This window comes from Panulirus ornatus, chromosome 1 (assembly GCF_036320965.1).
Source record: "Panulirus ornatus isolate Po-2019 chromosome 1, ASM3632096v1, whole genome shotgun sequence".
In the NCBI taxonomy this organism is placed as follows: Eukaryota; Metazoa; Arthropoda; class Malacostraca; order Decapoda; family Palinuridae; genus Panulirus; species Panulirus ornatus.
Genome location: NC_092224.1, coordinates 5,123,302 through 5,133,301, shown reverse-complemented (window position 1 = coordinate 5,133,301; position 10,000 = coordinate 5,123,302). Strand labels below are relative to the sequence as shown.

The window sequence follows — 10,000 nt, the reverse complement described above, 5'->3', positions numbered from 1 at the left end:
TGTGTGTGTGTGTGTGTGTGTGTGTGTGTCACAGTAGCTAGAGAAACTGGCCAGGCAAGCAGGTGGTCACGATCCCAGGAATAAGTGGGAGGAGGCGAGCATTTCAGCGTGACTGTGACCACTGAGGGCGCTTACCCTAGCAACTTGTGCATGAGGAGTGCTCGTCTCTCCTCACACTCGACCTCCTCCATCACACTCGTCCACTCTCCTCTTGTAAAAATTTTATGTAAGCATTAAAATCCATCGATCAAATCAGCGTTAGATACAGACCATGAAACGCAAACCTTACGAAACCTTCGTCGGTTCAGAAACACTACCAGCTGGTGCCTACACTAAACTGGCTAAGACTCGACGCATCGAGGTTACTACATCGAATCAACTACCTGTACGAGAAACATCAAGTCTTACTTTAGCCTGCCGCTCCGTAACCTAAAGCCTTGATCGGTATTATATAACTGAGAGTTAGGAACCATGAGCATAATTTAGTTTGTCGGCCGCCTTCGATGGAGGCCCGTATGGCCAATTACTCAGTGTTGAAATGTACGACAGGTGGCTCGTCCATCCCATATGCTGGGAGTTGATTTACCCATCCCAGGTGTTGCGGCTCTGGAGATAGAATCGGAACCTGTTTACGACTCTCGTGTGTAGAATCAATTAAGCGTCCGGTTTTTCTTTACGGTATACGTCTTCCATCTAATGAATTACGGCCACCATTACTCTCGCACCTCCTCCTCACGTCTGTCCCGACCATCTCCATGGATATCAATCCCTGATAAAGATTAATTATCGTCCACATCAACCGTTGATAGATGATGCTATCGCCCAACTGGAGAGTAAGGAGAGGAAAAATACAAGTGGGGCTGCTGGAGTTGTATAACTAATTTACATGACAAGGAAATGACAGTGACATGACAGGAGCGTGGAAAGGGGCGAGGATGTGGCAAACGTCTCGAGCTGCCTCCTACCGTCTTGACTAGATCTGCTCGTCAGCCTTCGCTAGCTCACCACCGACCTCATAAAGGACTCGACACTATTTACAAAAAGACGCTTGACGCTACCCTGGCGGCCAGAGGAACAACGGTGCACCCTATTCTGTTGGTGTACTTGACGTTCAAACATCCCTAAAGACACTGATCATCACCCTAGGACGTGGATCGAACCCACGAGATAATTATTGTGATTGTTAATGTCGTCGATCTGCCGTAACCAGACCTATGACCCGCAGCTGTGTGTTAGAGAGTCGACCTCCACAACGTACTTGTGGTCTGCTGATGTAGCTGGCAGGTAGCAGGCGCCTGCTTAGCCACTGCCTCTCACAGCATCAGCTCTTCCCCCAGGGAGATGGTGTGGTGTGGTGGGGGGGTTGGTGGTGCAGCGTTGTGACTGTGTCAGGGACGACACAGCAATGGAATGTGCATCATCCTCTCAAGATTTTACCGTCAGAGGAAGACGGGAATCTCAAGTCCTTGAATCAGAGACTGGCATAGCCGTCGTAAGACGAAGGAGAAGACAAGAGAGGGAGAGGGAAAAAAAAAACCATTTCGATATTGATATAAGATGTGGAAGACACCATCAAAGATCAATGTTCTGCAGACGGAATCCTGACGTCAGAAATGCCACACATGTTGACAGCCTGCAAAATGGAGGTGCGTAGCCAACGACGCCCGTGGCCGGCCGTGTTAACAGGAATCCAGTTAGTTATGAACATGTAATCGTCCCGGGGTCTACAGAGCATTACTTTAGAGTGGATTTATCACCTGATATTCGGCCTCGCCCGATAAACTAACCCAGACAACACAGTGTTACCAGACGTGGCAGGTCTTGACGATGAGGTGGTGTCTGTCTGCCACGGCATATAGTCAGTCTCTCTCTCTCTCTCTCTCTCTCTCTCTCTCTCTCTCTCTCTCTCTCTCTCTCTCTCTCTCTCTGTGTGTGTGTGTGTGTGTGCATCACTCCTGTAGCAGCGGGAGGTGGAGCGTCAGAAGAGAGAGAGAGAGAGAGAGAGAGAGAGAGAGAGAGAGAGAGAGAGAGAGAGAGAGAGAGAGAGAGAGAGATTTGCTGCAACAAACTCGGGATAATGTTCTGAAATATCTTGATCCGTAAATAACACCAGAGTAACAGTGTCAAGGTGCGGCCTTCCCTCGCTATCAACCAGCACACTCAAAAAAATATTTTGGCCCGCTTAAATATAGCTCTCTTATGAGCCGGTCGTCGACGAACACGTTCAGCACTTTTGAACAAACGTCTCAACACCTAGGAGAAAAAAATGAAAAAAAGAGAGAGATATAAGCACATTGTTCATCATGAATGCTATACATGTGTTCACAGAGGTCCTCGTGCGCGAGATGTATCTCTTCGTACCAGACGTAGACAGTGTCACCTTACGAATGTGTGTGAGGAAAAAAAAAGAAAGAGGAAAAGTTCTGGGAGATAACAGTAACTCGGGTCACACAGATGAGCATTTTTATGTGATACCTGAGGCTTCTGTGATGAGTGAGCAGTTAACAAACAGCTGGGTAGTGTGTGTGTGTGTGTGTGTGTGTGTGTGTGTGTGTGTGTGTGTGTGTGTGTGTGTGTGGGTGGGTGTGTGTGTGTGTGTGTGTGTGCACAATGTGAGGGAGGTGTAGACTAACGCGAGGGGGAGACGTACACTGACAGGGGAGTATACAGGATGAGGAAAGTGTGTAGACTAACACATATGTACACCACTGGAGGGTATACAGATTTGAGAGAGACCGTAAACCAACAGATTAAAGGTTGTAGACTAACACGGGAGAAAGTACAGCATCAACAGAGTATACACGGTCAAGAAAGTGTAGACTAACGCAGGAGAAAGTACACCAAAATGGGTGTATACACTAGAGAGAGGTGCTGTGATACAATAGGGAGAATGTAAACTGGAAGGAAACGTGTGAAACAGCAGTAATATTATAAACTAACATGGAAGGATGTAATCAGACGGGGAAAATTCTAAACTAGCAGGAAAACTAATAAAACAATTAGAGTGTAAACTAACACAGACCAGTAAAAACTAGCAGAAAAGAGCTGAGACTATTAGGGAAGAATGTAAACTAGCAGGAGTGCAAACCAGCAGGTAAGTGTAACTTTAGCAGGGAATGTGTACGGTAAACTAGCAGGGGAAAGTGCAAATTAACAGGAGTGCAAGCAAGCAGGAAGAGTTAAACAAATCAGAGAGGAGTGTAAACTATCACGGACAATGTAATACAACAGAGTGTACACTAGCACGGACAATGTAATATAACAGTGTAAACTAGCACGGACAATGTAATATAACAGAGTGTACACTAGCACGGACAACGTAATATAACAGTGTAAACTAGCACGGACAATGTAATAACAGAGTGTACACTAGCACGGACAACGTAATATAACAGTGTAAACTAGCACGGACAATGTAACATAACAACGAGAGTGTAAACTAGCACGGACAATGTAGTGTAACAAGGAGAGTGTAAACTCAAGGAGAGTGTGAACTAACACGAATAATGAAGTATAACGAAGAGAGTGTACACTAGCACGGACAATGTAATATAACAAGGAGCGTGTAAACTAGTACAGACAGTGTAATGTAACAAAGAGAATGTAAACTAGTACAGAGAGTGTAATATAACAAGGAGTGTAAACCAGCAGCAAGAGGGTAAAGTAGCAGGAAAGAGTCTAAACAAACAGGACAAGGGTAAACTAGTAGAGAGATTCTAATAAGGAAGGAAGATCGTAAAGAGCAGAGACTGTATACTAACAGGAAAAGTGTAAACAAGTAAGAAAGAGTGTGTATATTACAATGTAGCGTGTATTAGCAGAGGTGAACCAGCAGGGAAATGTAAACTGGTAGAAGAGAATATAAACTAGCGGAGAACAGTATACAATAGCGAGGGAATGATGTAAACTAACAGAGAACAGTGTACACTACCGATGGGACAGCGTAATCTGGCAATGGTCTTTCAAAAAGCACAGCAGTGTAAACGAAGGAAAGACTGTAAATCAGCATATTCAGTGTAAACTATCAGGGAAGTGTAAACTAGTATAATCAGTTTAACTATCAGGGAAGAGTGTAAACTAGCATATTCAGTGTAAACTATCAGGGAAGAGTGTAAACTAGCATATTCAGTGTAAACTATAAGGGAAAGTATAAACTAGCGTATTCAGCGTAAACTGTCAGGGAAGAGTGTAAACTAGCATATTCAGTGTAAACTATCAGGGAAGTGTAAACTAGCATATTCAGTGTAAACTATCAGGGAAGAAAGTAAACTAGCATATTCAGTGTAAACTATCAGGGAAGTGTAAACTAGCATATTCAGTGTAAACTATCAGGGAAGAAAGTAAACTAGCATATTCAGTGTAAACTATCAGGGAAGAAAGTAAACTAGCATATTCAGTGTAAACTATCAGGGAAGAGTGTAAACTAGCATATTCAGTGTAAACTATAAGGGAAAGTATAAACTAGCGTATTCAGCGTAAACTGTCAGGGAAGAGTGTAAACTAGCATATTCAGTGTAAACTATCAGGGAAGTGTAAACTAGCATATTCAGTGTAAACTATCAGGGAAGAAAGTAAACTAGCATATTCAGTGTAAACTATCAGGGAAGAAAGTAAACTAGCATATTCAGTGTAAACTATCAGGGAAGAAAGTAAACTAGCATATTCAGTGTAAACTATAAGGGAAAGTATAAACTAGAGTATTCAGTGTAAACTATCAGGGAAGAGTGTAAACTAGCATATTCAGTGTAAACTATCAAGGAAAAGTGTAAACTAGCAAGATAAAAATCAGCTGGTAAAATGTATGCAACGAGAAGAGAGTGTGAGTTATGAGGAAAGAGTATAAAGTGGCAGAGGAAAACGTAAATTAACAGGGAGGCTGGTAAACAAGCACAGAAAGGTGTAAATTAGTAAGGAAAATGTAAACGAGCTGGGAAGAGTGCAAGCTAGCAATGACAAGTGAACTATCAGGAAAATACCGATTAGCAGAAAAGACCGTAAATTAGTCAGGGAAATGTAGATCAACGGGAAAGACAAAGAAACAGGTGAAACAGAGCAGAGGAAAGTAGATTAGGAAGGGCGAGTGCAGACAGGTAGGTACAACTGTAAACTAGCAGATACATGAGTAAAGTGGCATAAAAGAACGTAAACCACAAAGGAAGAGTGTAAACTAGGATAAAAAAAATCAAACTAGCAGCGAAAGTGTAAACTAGCAAGAAAAAGTGTATATTAGCAGTGAAAAGTGCAAAACAACAAGGAAGTGTGTGAACTAGTAGGGCAGAATGTTGCAATTGCAGTTAAATATATCACACTAGCAAGATAGAGTGTTGAACTAGCAGATAAGTGTATCAAAGTAGCAGGGCAGAATGTTAAACTAGCAGTTAAGTATATTACACTAGCAAGGAAGAATGTTGAACTAGCAGTTAAGTGTATCAAACTAGCAGGGAAGAATGCTGAACCAGCAGTTAAGTGTATTAAACTAGTAGGGATGATGAACCAGCAGTTAAGTGTATTAAACTAGGAGGGAAGAATGCTGAACTAGCAGTTACATGCATTAAGCTAGAAGGGAAGAATGTTGTACTAGCAGTTAAGTGTATTAAACTAGCAGGAAAGAATGTTGAACTAGCAGTTAAGTGTATCAAAATAACATGGAAGACTGTTGAACTTGCAGTTAAGTGCATTAAACTAGGAGGGAAGAATGTTGAACTAGCAGTTAAGTGTATAACACTAGCGAGGAAGAATGTTGAACTAGCAATTAAGTGTATCAAACTAGCAGGGAAGAATGCTGAACTAGCAGTTGTGTTAAACTAAGAGAGAAGAACGCTGAACTAGCAGCTGCTTACTTGTATTAAATAGCAGGGAAGAATGTTGAACTAGCAGTTAAGTGTATCAAACTAGCAGGGAAGAATGTTGAACTAGCAGTTAAGGGTATTAAACTAGCAGGGAAGAATGTTGAACTAGCTGTTATGTGTATTAAACTAGCAGGGAAGAATTCTGAACTAGCAGTTAAGTGTATTGAACTAGGAGGGAAGAATGCTGAACTGGAAGTTACGTGTATTAAACTAGCAGGGAAGAATGTTGAACAAGCAATTAAGTGTATTAAATTAACAGGGAAGAATGTTGAACTAGCAGCTAAGTGTATCAAACTAACAGAGAAGAATGTTGAACTAGCAGTTAAGTGCATAAAACTAGGAGGGAAGAATGTTGAACTAGTAGTTAAGTGTATTACACTAGCAAGGAGGAATGTTGAACGAGCAGTTATGTGTATCAAGCTAGCAGGGAAGAATTTTGAACTAACAGTTAAGTGTATTAAACTAGCAAGGAAGAATGCTGAACTAGCAGTTCTGTTAGACTAAGAGAGAAGAACGCTGAACTAGCAGATACGTGTATCAAATAGCAGGGAAGAATGTTGAACTAGCAATTAAGCGTATTAAACTAGCAGGAAAGAATGTTGAACTTGCAGTTAAGTGTATTAAACTAGGAGGAGAGAATGCTGAACTAGCAAGTACATGTATTAAACTAGCAGTGAAGAATGTTAAACTAGCAGTTAAGTGTATTAAACTAGCAGGGAAGAATTCTGAACTAGCAGTTAAGTGTATTGAACTAGGAGGGAAGAATGCTGAACTAGCAGTTGTGTTAAACTAAGAGAGAAGAACGCTGAACTACCAGTTACGTGTATTAAATAGCAGGGAAGAATGTTGAACTAGCAATTAAGTGTATTAAACTAGCAGGGAAGAATGTTGAACTAGCAGTTATATGCATTAAACTAAGAGGAAAGAATGTTGAGCTAGCAGTTAAGTGTATTCAACTAGCAGGGAAGAATGTTGAACTAGCACTTAAGTGTATTAAACTGGCAGGGAAGAATTCTGAACCAGCAGTTAAGTGTACTGAACTAAGAGGGAAGAATGCTGAACTAGCAGTTAAGTGTATTAAACTAGGAGGGAAGAATGTTGAACTAATTGTTAAGTGTATTAAAATAGCAGGAAAGAATGTTGAACAAGCAGTTAAGTGTATTAAACTAGCAGGGAAGAATGTTAAACTAGCAGTTAAGTGTATTAGACTAGAGGGAAGAATGTTGAACTAGCAGTTAAGTGTATTAAACTATCAGGGAAGAATGTTGAACTAGCAGTTAAGTGTATTAAACTAGGAGGGAAGAATGTTGAACTAGTAGTTAAGTGTATTAAACTAGCAGGGAAGAATGTTGAACAAGCAGTTAAGTGTATCAAACTAGAAGGGAAGAATGTTGAATTAGCAGTTAAGTGTATTAAACTAGCAGGGAAGAATGCTGAACTAGCAGTTAAGTGTATTAAACTAGCAGGGAAGAATGTTGAACTAGCAAGAGTATTAAACTAGCAGGGAAGAATGCTGAACTAGCAGTTAAGTGTATTAAACTAGCAGGGAAGCTTATGAGCTATCAGATTACAGCGCAAACTTCCAGGGAACTGTACAAGTGTGCTGGGAGGGGTGTAAAGTAGCAGGGAAAGGTGTAAACTACTGGGGAAGAGGAGCGCCACTCAGCAGGAAAGTGCACACAAGCAGGGAAGAATGTAAACCAGCAAAGAGGCTCGCACCGGAGGAGGGGAGAGGAGAGTTTACACTGGCAAAGGAGAACGTACGTAAGTGTGAGGTGACCTACAAATTCTGGCGAAGGAACCATGTTCCCTGAATCTGTGTTGTTGTACATCGGAGACTGTGAGCGTTACGACACACTGTTGTGGTTGCCAGCTGGTGAAATTCTACCCAATTGGTTGCTTTGGCATGTCAGCGTCAGGGCTTTTGGGCTGGTGGCGGTGGTGTCAGAATAAACAGCTGTCTCGTAAGCGTAAAGGGACGACGTCTCGAGGCGGGAAAGAAAAAAAAAAAAAAAATATAAAACTAAGAGACGAGGATATTCCGATATTTCAGTTTGGTTGTACCCAAAACAACCTCGGCCATTCAAGGTTGTAGAATCCCCTACGCGCGTTGAAGGGGGGGGGTTGGCTAAAGACAACACTAATGTTAGGTCTGGGAACAGGTCCTCTTGTTCGGGGTGTTTCGACTGCCATCGCTCGCTTTATTACTTCTTATCTTATCATATCGGCTCGTAATCATTCCGTTTTTCTGTTACCAGCCGAGAGAGAGAGAGAGAGAGAGAGAGAGTCTGCGCAGGTACTGAGTGGCACTTGACTGCCACACCGATTTCGTTCTGAATTTGTGTGGTTGCGTAGCGGTGGGTGGCGATGGCGTCCCTTGACGTCTCTCAGGAACGTCGATGTCTTTGCCTGGGTGTGGTTCAGACAGACAGGTAGACAGAGGCTGCCCACCTTACAGGACCTACAACAAAATATTTTACCAGGCTGGGTTAACGCGTAGCGTTCAACGGCCCGCAACATCAATTGCTTGATTAACAATACTGTTAGTCGATGCTCCCACACACATGACTGACTGAGCCTTTAAGGGAAATCCTCAGTTGGCCCCCTTCCCTGTTCCTTCTGGAAAATTAAAATCGAGAGGGGAGGATTTCCAACCCCAGCTCCCTCCTCTTTTAGTCGCCCTCTACGACACGCAAGGAATATGTGGGAAGTATTCTTTCTCCCCTATCCACAGGGATAATATATATATATATATATATATATATATATATATATATATATATATATATATATATATATATATATATATATATATATATATATATATCATTTATTATACTTTGTCGCTGTCTCCTGCGTGAGCGAGGTAGCGCAAGGAAACTGACGAAAGAATGGCCCAACCCACCCACATACACATGTCATATACATACACGTCCACACACGCACATATTCATACCTATACATTTCAACGTATACATATATCTATGTACAAAGACATATACATATATAATTCATACTTGCCGCCTTTATTCATTCCAGTCGCCACCGCGCACGCGTGCGAGGTAGCGCTATAAAAAAGACAACAAAGGCCACATTCGTTCACACTCAATCTCTAGCTGTCATGTATAGTGCACCGAAACCACAGCTCCATTTCCACATCCAGGCCCCACAAAACTTCCCATGGTTTACTCCAGACGCTTCACATGCCCTGGTTCAATCCACTGACAGTACGTCGACCCCTGGTATACCACATCCTACCAATTCACGCTATTCCTTGCACGCCATTCACCCTCCTGCATGTTCAGGCCCTGATTGCTAAAAATCTTTTTCACTCCATCCTTCCACCTCCAATTTGGTCTCCCACTTCTCCTCGTTCCTTCCACCTCTGACACATATATCCTCTTTGTTCAATCTTTCCTCACTCATTCTCTCCATGTGACTAAACCATTTCAAAACACCATTTTCTGCTCTCTCAACCACACTCTTTTTATTACCACACATCTCTCTTACCCTTTCTTTACTTACTCGATTAAACCACCTCACACCACATATTGTCCTCAAACATTTCATTTCCAACATATCCACCTTCCTCCGCACAACCCTATTATTAGCCCACGCCTCGCAACCATATAACATTGTTGGAACCACTATTCCTTCAAACATACCCATTTCTGCTTTCGAAGATAATGTTCTCGCCTTCCACACATTTTTCAACGCTTCCAGAACTATCGTCCCCTCTCCCACCTTGTGACTCACTTCCGCTTCCATGGTTCCATCCGCTGCCAAATCCACTCCTAGATACTAAAACACTTCACTTCCTACAGTTTTTCTCCATTCAAATCTATCTCCCAACTGACTTGTCCCTCAACTCTACTGTACCCAATAAACTTGCTCTTATTCACATTTACTCTCAGCTTTCTTCTTTCACACACTTTACCAAATACAGTCAACAGCCTCTGCAGTTTCTCACCCGAATCAGCCACCAGCGCTGTGTCATCAGCGAACAACAGACTGCATACTTGCCCCTCTCTCCAACGCTTGCATTCACCTCCCTAACAACCCCATCCAGAAACAAATTAAACAGCCATGGAGACATCACGCATCCGTGCCGCAAACTGACATTCACTGAGAACCAATCACTTTCCTCTCTT

The 10,000-nt window shown here is 42.2% G+C and overlaps 1 protein-coding gene across 1 annotated transcript in view; it reads left to right on the top strand.

The window, feature by feature from the left end:
* Positions 1–10,000, top strand: part of LOC139754421 (uncharacterized) — a 92,370-nt gene that overhangs the window by 420 nt on the left and 81,950 nt on the right. The window lies entirely within an intron of this gene.